General features: G+C 36.8%; 1 long non-coding RNA gene across 1 annotated transcript; it reads right to left on the bottom strand.

Moving 5' to 3' along the window:
• Window positions 1–2,852: 2,852 nt before the first annotated feature.
• On the bottom strand, window positions 2,853–11,088 carry LOC116881326. Its single transcript, XR_004385387.1, has 4 exons — window positions 10,957–11,088; window positions 10,683–10,729; window positions 5,340–5,396; window positions 2,853–3,450 (listed from the first exon to the last, which is right to left on the bottom strand). It is a non-coding gene; the product is annotated as an uncharacterized LOC116881326 (long non-coding RNA).
• Between the last annotated feature and the right edge of the window lie 11,527 nt (window positions 11,089–22,615).

Genomic DNA, 22,615 nt, shown 5'->3' with positions numbered 1-22,615 from the left:
ATTTGGATGATACAATTATTTCCATTCTCATCTAAGCAACAGGGAGGCCATCATCGCACAAGAAGAGAAATTGGAGAAACAAGAGAATGGTCTGAGGTCAGTTCAAGAAAACAATTTATTTCATCCAAACAATGCAGACAGGGGAAGCGGCACCTTATTTTGTTGCCTTATGGCTCTAGCTCGAAAGGTTTTGAATATAACTTGAAGTTTTCTCTTCTACCTTCTTTTTCTGGCTTCAATTTTCTGCAAAAATTCTGCTTTAGAATTCAGCACATTATTGAAAAGGAAGTGAAACTTCTCAAACACACATAAATTGCAAATGGTAGGATAATAATTAATATTAATCTCCAGATGGCAAAACTCTGAGTTGTGAAGATAATTTTCATTTAGTTACTCAAAATTATAAAAATTATATCTAATCAAGCAGATGATTTAAACTACATGTAATTATATAAAAATAGTTTACAAATATATATAAAATAGTTTATATATAAATAGCTTAATATGTATGCATATATAAGCTACATATATGGTGCTAGAAGCCTAATTAACAAAACAAAGTTAAAGTGAAAAATTCAAATTTTAATCTGTAATGACAAATCATAAAAAGCATATTTTCTAAAGAAGCTAATTTCCATATTGTTTATTACCCCCGATCCTCATATCCATTAATGTAATTTAGTTTCACTTTCTATGAACAATTCCATTAGGAAATATTCTACATATTTGCAAAGTACCCTCAACCATTTCTTTAACAACACTTTTATCACTGTTTGCTCTTTTCCATCTGAAGATAAATGAAAAAAATCATTCTGATATGGATGTATTTACAAAGAAAAATGTCCTCATAAAGAAAAATGTCTTTACTAAGTTATTATTTGTAACAAAATAATATTTTGCTTAGAAAACTCTGTTCTTATTAGATTATGTCTCTTACAGAAATAGGAAATGATGTAGGAAAGAACATTGGGTTTCAAAGCCACTGGCTAAGAAAGAATTATTAAGACGTCTTTGGTGCAGGGAGGTGGTTTTATTAATAGATGGGGATAGAACCCATGGCAGAAAGACCTCCACTGGGATCAAGAGGAGTGTCCATTTACATACTTTCAAGTTGGGAGGGGGCTAGGGATAACGTAAGTCTCTAAGGAATTTGGGAAGCAAGGCTTCCAGGACCTTGAGGAGGCTAACTATTGTTGGGAAAAGGTCGTTTATTACTGTCTAATAAAACCTTAGTCATGAAACCCTTCAGATATATATCGGTGGGCCATATGCTTGGGAGATGACCGCCAACACATATCTTGGGTGGTTTAGAGATAAAGGAAATTTCTAAAGGAATTTTTATATGTTAAATTAGACTTACAGGATCCTGGGGTCAGGCTAAGGTTGCCTTTTGCCCTTAGCAAAGTACTAGCATCAAGGCAGTTGAGTCCCTAGAGGAATGTAACTCTGCCTGTTTCAAGGACTTGTCAGTGGGCTGTAGGTAGTAAGGAAATTTAATAGTTTTTCTTCTGCCCTTGTTTCCCACATCAGGAAATATATATATATATATGTATATATATATATATATATATACACACACACACATATATATACACATACTTGTATAGGATACATCTATAACTCAGTGCCAAGGACTTCAGTAGACAAAGGCAGATGGAATAGACTTTGGTAAAAATTTAATGTTTTGTTTTCTAAGGAACCTGTACTATGGTACTTTACTTCAATTCCCCCTCCCCATGAACATCTACATGGAATCCTAAAGAACCAAATGGAGAACCTTTAGATTGCTTTCATGAATAGCCAAGCACTTCTAAGTCTTCTTGGACAGAGATTACAACTTTACACATTACATAGAAGTTATACATACTCCCTGAGTCTTTTATGATTTAAAATTTAACTACTCATTAGCACAACTCCACATGGAAATAAGGGAATCAAGGCAGTCATCAAATAATTCACAATCCCAATTAGGTGTTATGTCTAACACCACCATTCAGTTTCATATAGGAGGGGAACAACTCAGTTATCCACTTTGTATCTTTAGGCCGAGTCTGAGTTAACCAAAGGTATAAAAACATAAACTTCAAAATAAGTACACTGTATGTCTTAAAGTATAAGTATTCTCAATGAACTACAGAAGCAACATGCACAAATCATAGAAACTCTGCAGTCCGAAACACATTACCTTGTGACTGCAAACAAGTAGATTGATGGATGATTAGCACAACATTTCTGAAAACCAGAATATCAATAACAAGAGAAATGATGAACCATGTTTAGACTGCGAATAATAATTTTTACTTTTATTTTCTGATTTATAAATACTGTCTGTTGTATTTTGTTGCATGTTTTACAGCTAAGCAATGCATTACAGTCAATATTATTAAATCCAATGATTTTATAGATAAAGAAATTGAACATGAAAGAGAATACATCTATATTTGGTCAGAAGACTTAGTGTCATGTTTAGATTTTTACAAACCATAGTGTTTATTCCCCTATATTTTGTGTAAGCATCTTCCATTTTGTGTTCATATTTGCTACATAATGCATAATATTAATAAACCTAGTCAAATGTTAACCGGTTATAGTAAAGACTTTTTTACATAGAATTTTTTAAAAAACTGAGCAACTCCATGATGAAGATATTTTTGTTTTCTTTAAATCTAGGCTTTGTGTGGGGAGTATAAAATAGTGAAAATGACAGAAATGAATACTCATATTTTGGGAAAGAACATTTTCATGTAGTCAGTAACACTTTCTAAATTTTTCTAAAATATGTAACCAATTTCCATGATGATATTTGATTTTTTTTTTTTTTTTTTTTTTTTTTTTTTTTTTTTTTTTTTTTTTTGCTCCTACAAGAAACAAAAAGGGACAAAGAGTGATTTTAGGCAAATTGGATAAACCCCAACTAAATCTAGAAAAAGCCGAGAGCAACATTCTCAGGAAAGTCAGGAATTTAACAGTGATGACTGTTCCTGAAAGTCAGGAAACACAAACAAGTCATAATCTAAGTTTTCATTTGCTGTTGATTAATCAACACAGGTTTGTTTTTACTTTGGGAGCTGTCTTAAGCCACCAGTCACATATTAAACAAAAGGGCTCCTAATCAGAGGGAAGAATTGAACTTTGCCTTCCTTGGGAACAGAATAGGCTTTCAGGTGTCATCTGAATAAGGAGAATGTGTAATCAGATGTCTGTCTGTCTCTCCCGCCTCTCTAAGAAGAGTTTAACTGAGATATTCAGCATCCCCGTCCACAAACATTCTTCTTCGCCTTCACAGTACAACAAAAGCCTGTGTGTGCCCTGGTGTCAGCTTAACAAAGTACATTGAGAGAGCTGGCTTCCTGGGCAGAGAAGCACATCAATAACCCAGTGGGAAGTGGCACCGACAGAAGGTAAACACGGGTCAGTCAGGGAAAGCCTGGTGGGTGGTGGGGCACAGATCTGCAGACACAATAAAGAGAATGACATCAGAGGGATTCATCTTTCTTTTTAACCTGAATTCCCAGTTATTAACTAAGGCATAACATCATATAAGCACAACAAAGGAAGGCTCAGCCACTTTCAGCTGCCTCGCAGATGGCATCTAAACTGCAGACCCGGGGTCCCTGGTGCCCATTGTGTGGTAAGAGTTATTCAGCTTGGGGAAAAGGGATGCAGAAATGTTCCGGTTTAAGTAAATATGATTCAGTCATGTATGCCATTGGGCTTGCCCAGTTCTTGGACATTATTCTTTAGGTACCCAGGAAGCCCCTTGCAAGATTTTCAAAATTCTGGGCATAATTTTTCTGTCAAGGGTTGGCAAAAGAAGACAATACTCTATAGCCATGGCGTGTCTGTCAAGGATTGTTTTGTTTGTTTTGTTTGTTTTACAGTTGAGCAGGACATCATTAGTTTTTACTTCAACTGAATTTAATAAGACCTTATTGAAAGACAGCTCCTTTGATATTCATCTTAAAGCAAAGCAAAGGAAGGAGCACAGCTCTTTGGACATTTGTGTTACAACAAACAGAAGGTATGGAGACACGCCATTATCCATAAAATACCATTGCATCAGATAAACTGAAAGCTTCAACCTATTAATTTTTTCACCCTATTAATTTAAATGTTTAAAGCACATGATTCACTTTGAAGCGTTTATTGTAAAGTATATGGAAAAAACATTTACAGTATTTTTTCTTAATGGAAACAGAGTCAAACAGCATTTTTTAACATTGGTTCTAAAATTGTGTATTCCAGTAATCCACTCAAATACATTTACATCTGTGAAATCTACAAGTTTAACAAATTTTATTTTTCCAATTCCATTTATGTAATAGACAAGTAATAAAGTGCTTTCCTTATGTGTCTAATAAAGTATTTTTGAATAAAATCATGTTTGGTCACATATTTAGTTTTTTTTATACTGAAATAATATCACTTTGGTTCCTATATTTTTAAATATAGTGAAGTACTAAAATATGACTATGTTTGGGGGGGCAGCTCTGCCATTTTTTATAGAACAATCTTGTCCTGTCAGACTCTTAACGACAATAAGTGGATAAACATTCCCATGTTATACTCAAATGTATGTTTGAATGTAGTTCTTCCTTATTAAATCTGTACAGGATATTTCAAAAATAGAATTTTAGAAAAGGCAAATAAATGCACAGCAGATTTTAGGGAAATAGTGAGTAGTCATCACTGTTAAATTTAACTAATAAAATGGAATTCTGTGATAGAAATATAAGAATATGTTCAGAAGTACAGCAAAATGAGTATGTATTACAATTTGCTACCAATTCAATTACTCTTTTCCACCTCATCAGTTAGGTAAAAGCTTAACTAAACAAATTAATATTGAGTAGTTCCCCAAAGGGCAAGGACCTTGGCTTTGTTGTAATGAAGAGGAAATGAGTTCCAGATATGTGTGTCCTTTGGGGAAAATGGCAGAAGTTCAACTCGAGCAGGAGTGCCCTATTGATCCCCCTTCTCCAAACGTGGCTATCATGAAGGTAAGTAAGTAATCTCTGAAGTAACCAGGGATTTAACTGTTACATAGGCCAAAATCAATATCCTTGAATCCTACAGTCAAGCAAGTATGAAGTTCACCTATAATGTCCGGATGCAGTCTGCTTATTAAATAGAAGAACAGCAATTATCTCAGTTTCAGTGGAGAGAAAGAGAGACTTCCCCACAATTATAATTTATGGGATATTAAAAAAGCATAAGTACTACCATGTAGAAATTGTTCGAAGCAGATGGTAACTTCAAGGTAATCTTAAAGTATCATTCTGTATTTTTACCATTGCCTTCCTTAAAGGTCATTATAAAACTCAGTGCAATTAGCTCACCTCCATGGTTCCCCTGCTGCCTGGCCATTTCATAATGTAACTGAAGAAAATGGCACTCTTCAATTTTGAGAAATCCAGTTAGCAGCACAATTTCAGTTCAAAAACCTTTGAGACCTTTTTATTTCCATATATTCATTTGTTCTTGTATTCATTAATTAAATATTCATATGAGCGAATAATATTTGCCAAGAATTGCCTAGGCATTCGGAATACAACATTGGATAAAACAAGAAATGTCCCATTCATGGGAAGAGATAATTTACCATAGGGAGGGAATAGTTTTTAACAACTATGAAAATATGTAATGTTAGCAGTTGATATGTGCTATGAAGTGAAACAAGTTAGGAGACCAGAAGGAAGTGAAGAAGGTTATATATATATATATATATATATATATATATATATATATATATATGAAAAGTGGGTTCCAGGCAGAAAAAATAGTAAGAGCAAAGCCTATGGCAGGCATGTGTGGAGAAGCTGGGAGTTGGCCAGTGTGGCCTAAGAAAGGAAGCCAGGAAAAATAGTGGTTACAGGATCAGGTCAAAAAGGTAACAAGCAACAGGCTAAGACTGGATTGTGCAGGGCTTTGAAGATCAGGATAAGAACGTTAGCACTTACTCTGAGTAAAAAGGAAATACTTTACAAAATTCAGAAAGACTGCATCTCACAAGAAGCTAGAGTGACCCATGGAGAATGAAGGAGAGAGGATGAAAGAATGGATTGAAATGTTATTGAAATACAGATGGAAGGAGACAATTCAGAGAATAGCAGGCTAACAAAATGCAGAAAAGAAACAATAATTGAAATTAACAAAGCCCTCAGTTGGTTCTCTAGAAATAATAATACTTTTGCTTGGTTGAAATCTTTCATTAGCTATAGAAAATGTTTAGTTGGTTTCCCTCTAACTGATTATAGTGGTTGTTCTCTCTATCATTCCTTCTAGAATACTTTGAATTCTTTAGATTTTATCTTAGTTTCACCAGCCTTCATCATTTCTACCTATTTGACTTTCTATAATTGATAATTTGTTTTCTTTTCCAATTCAATAAACTTTTATCTAGCAGTATTTAATGTTCTTAAGTTATCCTAATTTTTACATAATTATGGTATTACATTTTTCATTTCTAGAAGTGTAACAGCCTTATTTCTAAATTTATCATAAAGAATAACAAATGGCCAAGATTCACATATTTAATCCTTTCTCTCATTGATTTAATCATTTAAATTCTCAAATGTCATGTTTTATTGTTGTTAATTCCAGCACATATCATATTTGAGGACTCGCTTCTGCTAGATTTCACCCATGGTAACTTTATTCCTCGTTTCTTCCCATTTCGTGGCATTGCACATCTTTTCTGGTTTCCTTTTTCAATTATCATTTGGCATCTGATATTCCTCAATTTCATACCACATCATTTTTGCACTAAAAAATAATTTTCTATGTGCTTTATCCAGAATTTTTAATGTGTCCAGCCAGAAGGTTTTGTTGGGTATTTACCTACTGTATTGGCTTAAATAAAATATTCCTTGGGGCTCCTGGGTGGCTCAGTAGGGTAAGCAACTGCCTTTGGCTCATGATCCTGGAGTCCCAGGTATCAAGTCCCACACCGGGCTCCTTGCTCAGCAGGGTGTCTGTTTCTCCCTCTGACCTCTCCCCTCTCATGCTCTCTCTCATTCTCTCTCTCAAATAAATAAATGAATATATCTTTAAAAAAAATATTCTATGTAATATCTACATTTTGTTTTCAGAAAATGGTGAGCATCCAATTGTATATAAATAAGAGATGATCTCATAATTCCCACAAAAGAAATTTGAGAAATATATTTTCCTTGGTAGAACCAGCCTCAGGAATATTATAGAAAGAAAATTTTCCCTTTTAATTTTTTTTTTTACTTTTTCAATAATTTTTCTTGATTTTGGCACCTAATTTTCTTTTCCAGTTCGTTTTCTTGCACAAACAGCATCACCTCTCTTGATCAAGACCTTTGTAAAATTAACTAAGACCAAAAAAGTTTCTGGTGCTTGCATTCACAAGAAGTTAAACATAATTAATGATACTTTAGTGAGAGGAAGTACAGTCCAGTGGAACATGGCAAACATGTACTTGGTCCGATTGTAATCTGAGCTGTCTTTCCCAGAACGCCATTCCTCGTGCCGGCCTCAAACTCTGAGGTGGGGACCTCGCATCAGGCCCGCCTCTTTCCTACCTGTCCCAGGTGTGGCTTAATTAGCATGGCACCGCAGCTGGCCATGGCCAGCACTGGCCCCCTCCGGAGAGCCTCTGTGCTGGTTCATTTTCCGCGTCCACTCGAACTGGGCTGTGGGATGCCCGACAGCCTGTCCCACGTTATTTCAGGTGTGTTTGTGCAGGTGTTTCTGGAAGAGACGGGCTTTGAACTTGCAGGCTGAGAAAGGAAGACTGCCCTCAGCCATGCGAGTGGCCTTATCCACGCCACCGAGGGCTCCCGTCGAACAGAAAGGCCGAGGGAAGGGGCACTGGCTTGTTTTGCTTGAAACGGGACTCGCATCTTTCCCAGCCCCCCGCACGGACAGGGGCTCCTGGTTCTTGAACCTTCGAACCTTCGGACTCAGCAGCCACTGACACGAGACCCCACCCCTCCCAGCGCCTGAGCCTGTGCACTGGGACTGGGAGCTGCGCCACTGGCTCCCCTGGCTCTCAGGCCTTCGAACTCAGCCTGGATCCCGCCACAGGCATTCCTGGGGCTCCCCCTTGCCCACAGGTCAACAGATGCGGTGACTTCTCTGCCTCCATAATCACGCGAGTCAATTCCTCTAATGAATCTCCGCTTACGTCTCTCTCTCTCTCTATCCTACCTGCTCTGATTCTCTGGGGAGATCCGACGGACAGCCCCCTTCCGTCTTGCCATGCCGGGGTGAGCAGGTGTCTGCAGCTCAAGCGAAGGGCAGCGGCTGACGGTGCTCAGGGCTGAGGCCAGGGCGAGATGGGCGGGGGCGCCGGTTTGCCCTTCCACTTTCCTTCCTGGTGTTGGTCCTTCCAAGTCTAAGACTAGTTGCAGGAACGGCAGCCTTAGGTGGACGCTTTGACCCGCGGTCGGACGGCACCGGGGCTACTCACCGCAATGCTTCTGTGTCCAGCGTTACTCACAGCGGTTCTGCTTTGCTGCTGAAACTAACACGAGACTGTGCCAGGGTTTGAACCGAACTCGCCTGTTTTAGCAGTTGGGTGACCGGGAAAAATCACTAAACGCCTTAGACGGCTGGTTCCTTCATCTGGAGAGTCGAGATAAAAACACTCCAGAGCATGACTGTGATGAGTAAATATGTTATTACATGGAAAGCCCTTTGAGCAGGGCCTGCTATGGTAAGATTTCAATAAATGACGATAGGAACACTGCAGGTAGTATTAGTACTAGTCATGGCAGTGTAACCAGGTAGTAATGGGAGTAGTGCACTTTCCTGCATTTTATCGGAGCTTTAATAGGTGAAGACCCTTTAAAATAAAAATTGAAGATGATGAGATCTAACGAACCAATGTTTGAGAAGACTCCTCAAACCGTAACTGTTGTTACATGTTATATCTAAATATAGTTCTTTAGTTCTTTCTTCTTCCAAAATAAGATGCATTTTCTTCCATGTTTTTTTTTTTTCTTCCAATGAGCTGGTATTGTTATATTTGCACTATGTATAAAAGTGATATACAATTTCAAAAATGCACAAAGTATGCTTATTTCCCTTCTATATTATCTTGTATTAGAAAGGATGGTAAAAATTAAGGCATTTTAAGGAAGGGCTTTAAAAATAAATGGTCATATGGATTATCAAAACCAGTATATCTACCAAAGATAGCCGCATTTCTAACACACACTTACAAGGAGCTATAAAATTCTGAAAATATTAAAGGCCAATATTAGAAATGAAATGCATTAGAACCTTCATTTATGAATTTAACTAACTTCTGGGTTTTAATTCAATATTTCTTAAAATCCTACTCTGCTGAAGAATGAAGGTTGAAATGGACATGATTTCCATAGGAGGCAACATGGAATCCTGAAAGCAGAACAAACCCAGAACACTGGTTTTCAGGTGCATTAAGTTTCACTGATGCATTTTTTTACTCATTGATTCAGTGGTTGTTTCTGAAGGTCTCCCTTGTTTCCCCAGCTCTTCCCCTGGTTAGCCTTGAGTCCCTAACCCAGACTGTCAGGATCTCAGTTTCCTCATGTAATTTTAGGAGTTGAGTTAATTCACTGTGCTCCTTTTCTTCTCTGAAATCCTACAATTCTATACGATCCCAAAGAGGTGTATGCAAGATTAGATATCATATGTGGCAGACTTTCACAGCAAGGTCCCAGGGAAAACACCTCACAGAGAAATTTGAATGAATAGACATGACATCGGGGCGCCTGGGTGGCTCAGTCATTGAGCGTCTGTCTTGGGCTCTGGTTAGTCATCATCCCAGGGTCCTGGGATCAAGCCCTGCATTGGGCTCTCTGTTCAGCAGGAAGCCTGCCTCTCCCTCTCCCATTCACCCTGCTTGTGTTCCCTCCCTCGCTGTGTCTCTCTCTGTCAAATAAATAAATAAAATCTTAAAAAAAATAGATATGACATGCTATCTCCAAATTATATTTCAAAATAAAAATTTAGTATTCACCAAATCCCTTCAAGAAAAAGAAGCAGGGAATATTTAGGGCTTGTGTAGTCAGTGAAATCTTGACAAATTCTTAGAGCTCATCAGGTTACAAAGTAACTGAGAAAAAAAGAGAGCTCCCCACTGTTCTGTTATTGCTTTTCAAATATAAGATACTTTTCCCCTCCTCTTGGTTACACTCTGAAGCCCTGATACATTTGGCAGATTCACAAAAAAAAGGGATTAAACCATATGGATTGAGAAATGCTATTCTACCTCCACGTTTCACTGATATAAACTGCCCTGACTTTTAGCACTGAGGTGCTTCAAGCATAAAGAAAGCAATTGAGTCAGGGAGGTGCATTTTTGTTTGTTTGTTTTGTCTTTAATCTTTGTGCAAACAGCTGGAGGGGTCACTATGTATTGATTCTGTGAGAACAGTAGTCAGAATTCATTCTTATGCAACATAAAAAAAAAAAAAAAGTTGGAAAACAAAATATTTGTCCGGTATTTGAAGGTTTTGCAAATATGTGAGGCCTGGGATTTCTTCTCTGTACATTTAAAAGACACAACTGGTTTGTTTAGAGGTTTTTCTACATTTATCTCTACACTTCAGTTACCTAAACAATCTAAATGTACTTTGACTTTGGCCAAGGAAAGAACCTGGTTTATCTAAACAACTGTCAGATATTATAAAAGATATTTAACCACAAGCTGTTCTAACACTTACCATTTTAAGAAACCAGCATTGAAGATGAGACAGCCTTGGGTCACCAGCTGGAAATGAATAAGATTTTTAATTAGCTTTAAATCATGACTAATCTAAGTTGAATATTTTAACCCCTGAGTATGGACTGGGAAAAAAAGTTAATCAGTATAGCTTGCTAATGGTAACCAATACACAAGCCTTAAAAATACCATTTGGTGCATTACAGTCTCTGGTGAGAATTTAAGTTCTACACGGAAGAGCAAAGAAAAGAGTTAAATTAGTAACCAAAACTTACTTTCTTTAATGATGTCACTCAGAGAGTTGAAGTGAAAACACTGTCAAACTGTACACATCCTGAGACAGTGAATAGAAATAGAGCCAACATTTGGTGGCTTATAATATAGCTATTTTTTCATGGAAGATAGAGTTGCACTTAATAAATGAAGTTAAAATAACATTTGTTAGGTTGGCGGCCCTGGGAATTCAGGAGGAACAATAAAATGGCCACCAGGCCGCCATCTTCCCCCTACCTAGGACTTTCCTGCCAGAAGGACATCTGTCAAGGACACGTCACCTTGAGTAAACTGAAACTTATGCAAGAAACAGAAACCAGTCACTTTGGGACTTTCCAACTCCCAACCTCTAACCTTACCAAATATGGATATGAGCCCCTGCCCTGCCTTGGCCCAATAAAAGCTCACTCAATGGCTTCCCAGGCTCAACTTCCCTGACTCTCCTCTCCGGAGTCCCAGAACCTCGCCTGAGGGTGCCTTTAGTAAACCTTGCCTTGCGCCTATCTCACCTGGTGTCCTGTGTATCTCACCTGTAAAACCTTACAACATTTACATGTTACCATTATCGTCAAAGAATCAAAGACACTATAAGGACAGGTAAATTTGTGTTGGAATCTGTAACTATTAACAATTAATCTCAAAACCAGTAACACAGTTCCCCTTAAGCATAAATTACAGCATATTTGAAGAAAGGAAAGTAAAATCAGCTGTAGAACAGGGCTGGGAACTACCCAACACTTACTGACACATATTTGTAAACAGAATATGTTGTTCTTTCTATATGAGGGATACTACTGCTATGCTATGATTTTTTTTAATAGTTGATCTAAGATTTATCCAAATTAGATTTTTTACTGTATTTTTGTACATGAATAATTCTATCTGCACTAGGAATAACAAATACAACTGAGCACCCCCATGCTTTTTTGATGCCTTTAAAAATTTTTAATAAAATATCTAGCTGAAAATACTTAGACTGTTGAGAATGGAACAAGTCAGCAAAATGAGAGAGGAAGGAGACTGAAAAATAGACAAACTTTTTTTCAGAATTGGGGAGACAGAATTCAGATAACTGGACTAAACATTTGATTCGACCATCAGCTCTGGAATTTTATGACCTGGGGAAGTATGCTGAGACAAAAAAATGTTAAAACAGCAAAGTTGTGAAAGGTATAAGTACCTTCTACTCTCATACTGTGTTTTCATGCATTTAAGAGAGGAAAGCTGAATGTAGGGTGGAACTGTATTAGGGTTCTCTGGAGAGCATATATGTGTGTGTGTATATATATATATATATATATATATAGAGAGAGAGAGAGAGAGAGAGAGAGAGAGATACAGACAAAGAAGGAAGGAAAGGAAGAGATTGATTTTCAGGAATTGGCTTAGATTTTTCTGGAGGCTGGCAAGTCCAGATCTGTACGTACACCATCAAGCTGGAGAGCCCAGGAAAAACTGATATTGCAGTTTGAGTCCAAAGACAGTCTCTTGCTAGGGAAATACCAGTATTTTTCTTAAGGTCTTCTTCTAATTGGATGAGGTCTACCCACATCATGGAGGATAAAGTTTTCCCAAAGTCAACTGATTTAAAGTGAATGTCACCTAAAAATATCTCCAGTGACACGCAGACATATTTGACCAAGTATCTTGCCTAGCTAAGCTGAACATACAATTAAGAGCCATATTAGAAACCTGTAGAGAAAACAGGTGCCATGGCTGTGGTTTTAAAGGTTAGTCAGAAAAGTAGGTACACTGAGAATCAACAAATAAGGTTTGAGCAAAAGGCAGACTATGTACTATAACAAAACACTTAAAAATGCTGGCTAACCTGTAACAACCCTTTAACGGATTAACTGAGTTGACACAAAAATAAAGAAAATTGCCGAGGGACAAAATGACAGGAATCTGTAAAAAGAGCATAGAAGTGGCTCTCTTTGTGGGGCTGTTGGCAGGATGTTTGAAGATTCAAAGGTTCTCAGAGTGAGAGCTGGTGGAACAGTCTTTGGCCCACAAAGGACAGAAATTGAACTGGTCGCTATGTTTAATGGTATAAAATAATGAGCTAGTTTCTAAAAACGAAATCTGGCAACTGGATAGAGAGAAATCAGGGAACTTGTCTGTCCTGCTCTAGGTAGAGAAGATGATATGAAATAAAACATCCCTCTTAAAAATGTATTAACATGGGACACCAGACATAAACCGACACAGATATTTCTCCAGTGATAAGACCTCAGTAGAGGGCACAGAGGAATCCCAGAGACAAAGACCCACCAAGCAAGAGCCTCCCTCCAAAATTATAAATACATGAAGGAAAAATAACTGCTATGAATAAAAATCAGTGGAAAAACTATCAGGATTAGTACCTTCAGAAATTAATAGATTTTTCTAATACTACGTATAAACGTGTGGCTAAAATAATAAAAAGTTGAAATAAAACAAGTCAATAAAATAAAACAAAAAAATTGAAAAATTTCATTCAACTGGTATTCATATAAGGTGTTAATGAGAGGAAAATTTTTAGCAAAAATGCATTCACTAGAAAAGGAGAAATTAGTTGTTTTTAGACTAAGAAGTTCTCAAAAGGATAAGAGATTAACTCAAAGAATGTAGAAAAATAAATAATAAAGGGTTGAGATTACCAAAATTAATACAAGTAAAATTGAAGAATATTGAGAGTTCTATGACCAAATTAAAGCAATTTAATCTTGAACAAAAACTTAGCCATGAAATTCATCAGACTCACTCATCTTTTTAGTGGGCTAATGTTACCTTCATACCAATACCTGACAAAGAATCAGAAAGGAAAGTTATACATCAACCTTATTAATTAACAGAGTCATGAGTCCTAAATAAAATATTAGCAGGCAAATCCTGCATTATTTTTAAAATATATATATAAAGATGCCTGGATGGCTCAGTCAGTTAAGTGTCCGACTCTTGATTTTGGCACAGATTGTGATCTTAGGGTCATGAGATTAGCCCCACCCTGAGGCTCTGAACTCAGTGGGCAGTCTGCTGGAGATTCTTTTCCTCTTCTTCTGCCTCTCCCCCCACTCGTGTTCATTCTCCCTCTTTCTCTCTCTCAAATAAATAAATCTTTAAAAATAAATTTTAAAAATATGCATCTAATAAGGTTGGGTGAAATCACTTGAGAGCAGACCTGGCTGACCTTTAGAAAAATCTGTCAATGTAACTCACTACATTAACTGATTAATGCAAGAAAGCAAAATATTATCACACAGATGCAGAAAAAGCATTTGAGGAAATTTCCACACTCATTCACATAAAAATAAATTCGAATAAAAATGTCTTCAATATTAAACTTTCTAGTAGCCAATGTTCAAAACAAAGAAACAGATGAAATTAATATATTTAATTAAACTCAATACAAAATATTATTCAGCAAATTTCCAAATTTTCAAAAACTATCAATGAGTTGTTTTGCATTTTTTTTTTCATACTCTTTCACTTCTGGTGCACTTAGAGCACATCAAAGTTTGGAGTGACCATATTTCAAGCGATAGTAACCACATGTGGCTATTGGATCACACAGCTCTAAAGCATTCCAACAAAAACTGACAACTGTCCTACCAAAGGGTGAAATAAAAGGAATGAAACATAATGTTTTTCACTGGTTCTTTTATTCAATGCTGTAGTAAAGAGACTCAGTCCAACATTAAGAAATTGGGTTGAGGGTAAAACTGGTCTATGAGGCAGGCATACTAAGGCACCGGGACAACCCCACAAGGAGCTCTGGAGGTGGAATGACCCTTCAAAGTTATTCTCCATCAAGTAGAAATTGCCAGGCCTTTAAACCTTCCACGCCCTTATGACGTACACAAGGCAGACATGTGAGGTCCAGCGATGTCATGAAGGAGTGAAGCTGAAGGTTCTCCACTGACTGTGTTTCCAACAGCAGCTGGAAGGAGTTCTTCATAGCAGGGCTATGGGCTCCATTTCCCAGCATCCAAGACACCAGAGCAAACCCAGGGCTGGGTCTTTTCTGCAAGCTCTGACATAAATTCACAATAGTAGCAGCTTCTGGGTGAAGGAGGGAGGGAGCAAAATACTGTCAGAGGGATAAACAGAGAGCAACTGTGATATTTGTAGTGTTTTAGTTCTTAGAACTTGTGATGAGTGATGTGCCAATTATATTATTTTTTATACTTTTTTGATGTGCAGAATATTTCATCAAAAAGAAGTGAATGATGCTTGATGGGAAGGTAGAGGGGAGAGACAGAGAAAGAAAAATGTGGGGAAGAATGAAAGACAGAAAGAACATTACAAGAAACTTGGGGCGGTCGGGAAAATTAAGAGGGGTTCTCACAAAGGAAGGCATCCGTCATTTGCAAGAGAAAATGAATAAAACTAATGTATTCTAGATCTTTTCTTTAGAGAAATAGAAGTAAACATAGTTGAAAAACTAGATTAGAACCATGCTGGGTTAGCTACTGAGTTCTCAGCTGAGGGGTATGATTTCATTTCACAGGCTTTGTGGGGAGCACCGAAGGAATTTTGTCCATAAAAGTCTTATTTGTGGTGGTCCAACTTTGAAAAAAATAGTGACTCGAACACATAAAACCTACCTGATACAAAGCCTGTGTTTTCGGAATGTAGGTTGTTTAGTGTCATTTGAGATACAGATTTGATATTGACCTAGCAAAAATATTTCACAGTCATAGTGAATTTGTCCTAAGGAGGAAAAGCAATTCTTATGCTCCTTCAAGTGTCCTCTGTGCTTCTGTACCATCAGTTAGTAAGTACGAATGTCTTCATTTTATATATAGCATCAATCTGAACTGAAACCGCTTGCGGCAAATCATTCACATGATACATCTTACGGGCACCTACTTAAAACAAAAAGCACAGGAGTATTTAAAGGAGGCTTAAAGATTAAAAAATGCTATCATATTTTTAAATATACATTAGCCCTTAAAAATATTTAAAATGTGCCCTACCTAGTACCATTACTAAATTTAATGTCTAATTTGGCCTTAAGTAGTCAAGAGAGTCAGTCTTTAATGGGGTAAGATATGTTTCTATAGGACATCTGTTCCCTTTTTGTAAAAATCATGTTTCTACAAGGGTATCTGGACCTCTTTTTTTTTTTTTTTTTACCCTCAGTGATAATCTTAGATTCCCTCTTCTTATTATTTAGCAAAGTTTTACCTCGGTTAGAATTCTTTTTAATGGAATATATTAGGGAATAGCGATGTCGAGATCAGCCTGCCTCACTAAACTCCATTGTTGTCCTGGTGACGTTTCTGACAGCTGTCCCCACATGTCTCCTTTACAGACTCTAATTTAACAGCAGTTTCCTGATCAGACCTACCATCCACTAACCCATTTTGCCTCTCCTACTTTCCCTGACTTATGTGTATACTATCAAAAATCAATGGTCCTGAGTCTACATTGGGTCTTTTCTATGCTGCAAAAATGCTAAGAGGCACAGCTTACTTTGTTCATGACTGTTGGTATATTTATTATCCTCTCCCATAATATGCTATTTATGTCTTAACAATGTTTTTTGGTAAATTTTGCCTTAACCTCTTATAAGTAAGTATGGTCTTCGGAGTTCTCGTTCAGTCTATCACCTGACAGGGATTGTGCTCCATTATTTCCCTTGATTTTCACAGCCCTTCTGGAAAGGAAGGTCTGTGTGATTGAGGTCACACAGACAGTGAAACTAGCTTCAAACCCGGCTTTTTCAGATTCAAAAGTCTTATATATTTAACCAGTGTTAAACTTTTTTGTTTGTCTGATTTGCATTTGAGTGACTTTATTCCAATCATTGTAGCATGAAAAGGATAACTTTTATGGAATGTCATTTTACTTAAAAAAAAAAAAATCTATGCTTTAATTTATACCTCTATGCGAAAGCAGCATGGAGTTCAAGTTAAGCTTTGTTTTGGGTTGAGACTGAACTAAAAATAAGATTATCTATCAGATCATTTTGTTTTAGCAGGAAAATGCTTTATTTCTGTCACACTGAAGAGTGGAATCATTCTTAGGCAAGATACTTATCAAAAGTCAATAATACAATTAACAGTTAAGATAACAAGTGGAGATTAGACTACAGGTTTATATATTTGGAATTTAGGAAACACACCAAAACTGAGGTGGCTGACAACTTAGCACGAAGGACAAGTGCTGGGAGTCCGAGTAAACAGACAAATGCCTTCTGGGAAATTCGATCTGACATTTCAGAGAACAGTAAGCCAAGAAGACAAGTTGTCATTGAGATAGAAATCTGATTTCAGCTTAAGAGATTTCACAGTGAACCTGGTCAGGACCTTTTAAAGACGGCTTCTAGAAGATTATTTCTGTTCTCTGTGCAAATACCATTTCCCTTTTCTGGTTAAATCTGAATACCTTCTCTCATTCATTTGTTCATTCATCAGTCTATACATCCATGCATGCACAGACACAACTGCCAACTCAAGAACGCCTTATTCCCCGCACCATGCTTCTTACAGAGCTGTAACTGTGTGTTAACACTGAAATTTTAAAAAAGGTTAATGCGCAGGTTGAAGAATTCCAAGTCTTATGTACAAATCAGTGACGAGTGCAGTTCTGTGTCTTGAGTTATTCATTCATAAAAAAAGCATTGGATAGGAATTAAATATATAACCTGTCCAGCTTTAAAGGGCATGAAATCTCTCTCTAACAGGGATGTGCATGAAGGAAACACCATCCTGGGACCCAGGACTTAATGAGCGAGAATAAATGAAGAGAGGGGTTGAAAATTTGTCTTGAAAGCAGTATTAGAACAGGAGAAGTTAGCCTCTGCAAATTAGGAAGAAATATTTTAAATTTCATTTCAAAAGTTTTTAAGAAATGTTCATTTTAATAGCTAGTAGTTTTAATTGATAAGCTAATAGAATATTTAGCCTCAGTCTCATGTGTATATTTTTTCTGATAAAGAAGACATGTGCTGGGTGACCAAATTTATCTGTAAATCAGTACTTCCATAAATAAAAACAATTACAATGGACTAGGAAACAGTTTATTTTTAAAACAAATATAATCCACATGAAAGATGATTCTGAATTCTTTAAATTATAAATAATCTACTTCTCTCTGTTTTATTTCTTTTCTAAATTTTACGTTTTCTGACCTCCTTCAAAAATATCTATTAAAAACACAATGAAACGAACACACAACAGCAAAAACCTGATAACAACAAAAGTCTCATTTTGTATCTTACATAAATTCTTTGCAGAGCATACCGATCATGCTTGTCAAAACTAGCCTTACGACTGGATTTGTCCATAAGTCCAGTATTTTCAGGTTTGAACAGTGAATGAAAAGGCCATAAATAGTGCACTAGCTACTAAAGAAATAAATCCTCTCTATACTTGAATGCTTCATAGCCACAAGGTTATAAAATAGGAGGAAACTGTGGACCAAAGAAGGAATTTCCAATTATTTACTATAATACTGAGGACTGGTAGAGAAAAAGCTTTAAACTTTAAACGTTTAAAGGCTGTGAATAACAGCCCTGGTATGTAACAAACAGGCATATAATAGTTACCTTAGGGGCTAAACTGTAATTGTTGCTATCTACCAAAGAGCATGTAAAAAATATGCTTCTGAAAATAATCCTACGATAAATATTTTAAGGCAAATAAAATATATGATGACCCTTTAAAAATATATATATCTAAAATACTTTTAAGACTTGACTCCTTATGCCAATGACTGCCATTTTCTTATGCTTCTTATTCACTTACAAAAAAAAAAAAAAGATTATTTACTTACTTATTTATTTATTTTTACCTTTTTTTTTTTTTTTTGAGAGAGAGAGAGAGAGAGCGAGCAAGAGCAGGGACAGGATGTAGGAGGGGAGAATGTGAAACAGGCTCCAGGTCCAACATGGAGCCCATGACCTGCACCGAAATCAAGAGTCAGATGCTTAACTGACTGGGTCACCCAGGCACCCCCAAAAAAAATCTTTCTTTGTTTAAATTTGGGATGTGCTTTCTTTCCCAGCAATATTATGGGAATGATTACTTTTAAAAGTTTTAGGCAGTGAATGAAAATTAAATTTGTTTTAAGTAATTTCAAAAATTGTTACCATCTTTGAAACATTCTGGAATATTATAAAAATTGTACTGGGAAGTTCAGGAGTCACTTTTTTTCTACTTAAGTCTTTGAACTTGCATTATTTTCTTTTTAAAAATCTGCTTAAGGGGCGCCTGCGTGGTTCCGTGGGTGAAGCAGCTTCAGCTCAGGTCATGATTTCAGAGTCCTGGTATCGAGCCCTGCCTTGGGATCTCTGCTTTGCTTCTCCCTCAGCTGCTGCTCCTGCTGCTTGTGTGCTCTCTCTCTCTCTCTGTCAAATAAATAAGATTTTTTTTTAATGTGCATAAAATTAATATTTCCATCAGACATCGAATAAAAGAAAATATGTTGCTGTTGCTTGGAGTGTTCTGCTCCATCTTGCTCTTACATTTCATTGTCTTCCCAGTGACCAGGATACGCCATGACGCAACCTATCTTTCTGGTAAGGAGTGACTTAAAGAAACAAGAGGCCCTTTTTCTGGGACATGGCTTGACAAGGGCAGGAAGATGATTCCAGAAGAAATATTTTCCTCTTTGGTGTCATGACATCTATAGTTAATTTCTGCTTAGGGGAAAAAAAAAAAATATATATATATATACACACGCACACACACACACACACACAGATTTTCTATTGTAATTTATGAACATTGGCTTAGATCTATAAAGCTTAACTCAAATTAGTATTAACATGTTGTACTTCATGCCAATTTTATGGAGAACTTGAACTTCATCTCTGAGTTGTTGCTATCTCAAGGCCAGTGTCCCCTTATCATTCAGAGACTCACCATGATTAAAGTCTAGAGTTAAAGTTTCTTTCCTTTTTTTTTTTTAAGATTTTATTTATTTATTTATTTGATAGAGAGAGAGAGAGAGAGAGAGAGATCACAAGTAGGCAGAGAGGCAGGCAGAGGGAGAGAGGGAAGCAGGCTCCCCGCTGAGCAGAGAGCCCAATGTGGGGCTCAACCTGAGGACCCTGAGATCATGACTTGAGCTGAAGGTGGAGGCTTAACCCACTGAGCCACCCAGGTGCCCCTAGAGTTGAAGTTTTCATTTATGGCCAGGGATTGAGGAGACAGTGACAACCGTCATTAGGTTATACCCCTACATTTGCTCCCCGTCACACCTTCAGTGGCCTGACACATGGCTGAGTTCCATTTAGTTCCTGGTGTGTCATAAATAATTTGTTTCTCCTAATAAACTCATTAAATTCTTTTAAGTGATTGCAATATATTTAGGATTATTCCTGCAAAAATATCAGCTCATTTTCATCCTGCTGTATTTTTCTGAGAGGGAAGGGCTAGGGTTGTGGTTATAGCTGGTGCACAGTATTGTGCATATACTAGAGCCTGGAGAAATTGGAGTGTCAGGAAGATCACATCATCTGTCTTGTCTGTAGCCTGGAAAATGACTACGATACACTATAGATCATGCATGTACATCCCAGAGACATAAAATAGGACTAGCATTGAAAATGGGCAGGACAAGGGGATTTTTTCTCATTTTCACCTCTTAAGGATTTGGGCACATGAGTATGGTCCATGTGCTCATAACGTACTAAAAAAAGTCTACTTTCACACTTCCCTAAGAAACTTCTCAAAATTGCTATTTGCAAATTCTTTGTAATGTATTTATACTATACAATGAGTTAACTTCAAAAGAGACACCTCTCTGAGTTTTGACGTCCACTCCAGTTTCCTCAACATTTCTACCGTTTGTTTATTTACCTCAATATCGTAGATGAACATTCTTAAACAATGAGAATTGATAAAGCGTTTTCCGTTGGGTAATAAAAATGTTCTAAAACAAAAAGAAAATGTGTCCCGTTGATTTTCTGATTGCCTTACTTGGACATATTTTAAAGTCTACTTGGATGCACATGGTTCATTATCCTTGGGGAAGAGATATGACCACCTCCCCCAAAAGATAAAGAATAGAAAAGTTCTTTGCTAATGTGAAGATGAGCTCTTAGCTGGGCGCATGTGGATTTTTCACCCCCAATTTAGTGCATTCTGTCGTTGCTATATGTACTTACACTTGAAAGTAATGAATAGTTCCTTTCATTTTACAAGTTGATCCTTCCCTGAGTGCTTTTAGCATACTCTGCCTTTAGAGAACGTGGATTGGATTCAATAGAAATTGAGGCTGTATGCACAGAGAAATTAGAAAAAAGGTTTCTAAAAGAGACTGCAATTCACCATTTGGATGTTTATCTGAACAACTACCTCTTTTTAGCACAAGAGGAAAGAAAACACTTATAGAAAGGCCACAACAGCCCGAGCATTTTAACTAATAAGAGCCCATCAGTATTTTTTGAAATATTGATGGTGCCTAGCTGAAGAGAATGGATAAGTCAATTGGGACATATGAAATGTGAAATTAATGGTCTTACTAAATGTCTTCAGATTGCAACCAGGCTTTTGGTGCTGGCGTTCTCAAATTTAAGGAGTTCCATCTTTTTTAAAAAAAATCCAGCCTGGGAGTCTTAAATATCATGGTGATTTTTCTCTCTTCTTGTATTTTCCTCCCTTGACCATAAAAACATCTGTCACCTTAGTTTTCCATGGAAAGAACAGCAAGTGGCACTATTTTACTTAGTCTCTAAACCCAGATCTTTCAAACACGGTCTCAGGTAGGGTCTAAAGTTACTGTGACAGCTTTTATGCAAGGGTTAAGCATTGTCATTTTCTACCTCATTTCCTCCTCCAGGACACCTTGACATTAGAAAATAACTTCACACAGCAAGTTAATTCATTTAAGTACTTGGCAGGCCATAGACAATTGACTCTTCTTGGAAGGCCCATTAACAAGGAGAGGTGTTTAAATCAGACTTTCTATGGAGACCACACTGAAGTTAGTTTGTAACTCCAGATGCTGAAGGTTAATACCTGTCCCTAAAATTTTCCAAGCAAGAATCAGCTCTTCTTTGTTCTAGGCTATGTGACTTTCTGGGTCTTAACTGAACACTTGTTCATAGACGTAAGCAGGAAGCACTATTACAAAACTGTAAAATCAAAGATGTTGAAATTCGACAGATTTGAGTCTTGATTCTATCACATAACTCGTGTGTGATTTTGAGTGAGGTTCATAATATCTTAGAGCCTTGGTCTTCCTCTGTAAAGTAAATCCTTCAACAAACTTTTAGAAGTATGATAGGAGTTAATGTATGGGAAGTGTTAGTAAAGTGACAATAAGAAATTAAACTGCAGCTTCTACTAATATTTTCATTACAACTATGATCTACCCTTGGGAAAATATGAAATTCATCTGTTTTAGTTCCTCATCTACAAAATGGAACCACAGCACCAGGTTCATAAGCTGTGGATGTGTGTGAATGTCAAGAAATAATGACGCTGTGTTTTTATTTCCTAAACCTCAGAAGTGGACACATGGATTTTTTTTTTTTTTAAAGACACATGATTTCAACATTTAAAAATTTTGCTTAAAGATTTACAAATATTGACCATTATAATAGTGGCAAGCTACCCAGGTAGTTTATTAGTACAGATTTGGAAAAAAAGAAGAGACTTTGCTTCAAACCTCAGCTCTGTCATTTATTTGCTATATGTCCCCGAGTAAAACAGACTCTTTATGCCT

The sequence above is a fragment of the Lontra canadensis genome, unplaced genomic scaffold (assembly GCF_010015895.1).
Source record: "Lontra canadensis isolate GAN:19392208 unplaced genomic scaffold, GSC_riverotter_1.0 scaffold73, whole genome shotgun sequence".
NCBI classification, from domain to species: Eukaryota; Metazoa; Chordata; class Mammalia; order Carnivora; family Mustelidae; genus Lontra; species Lontra canadensis.
This window is presented reverse-complemented; position numbering and strand designations above follow the sequence as displayed.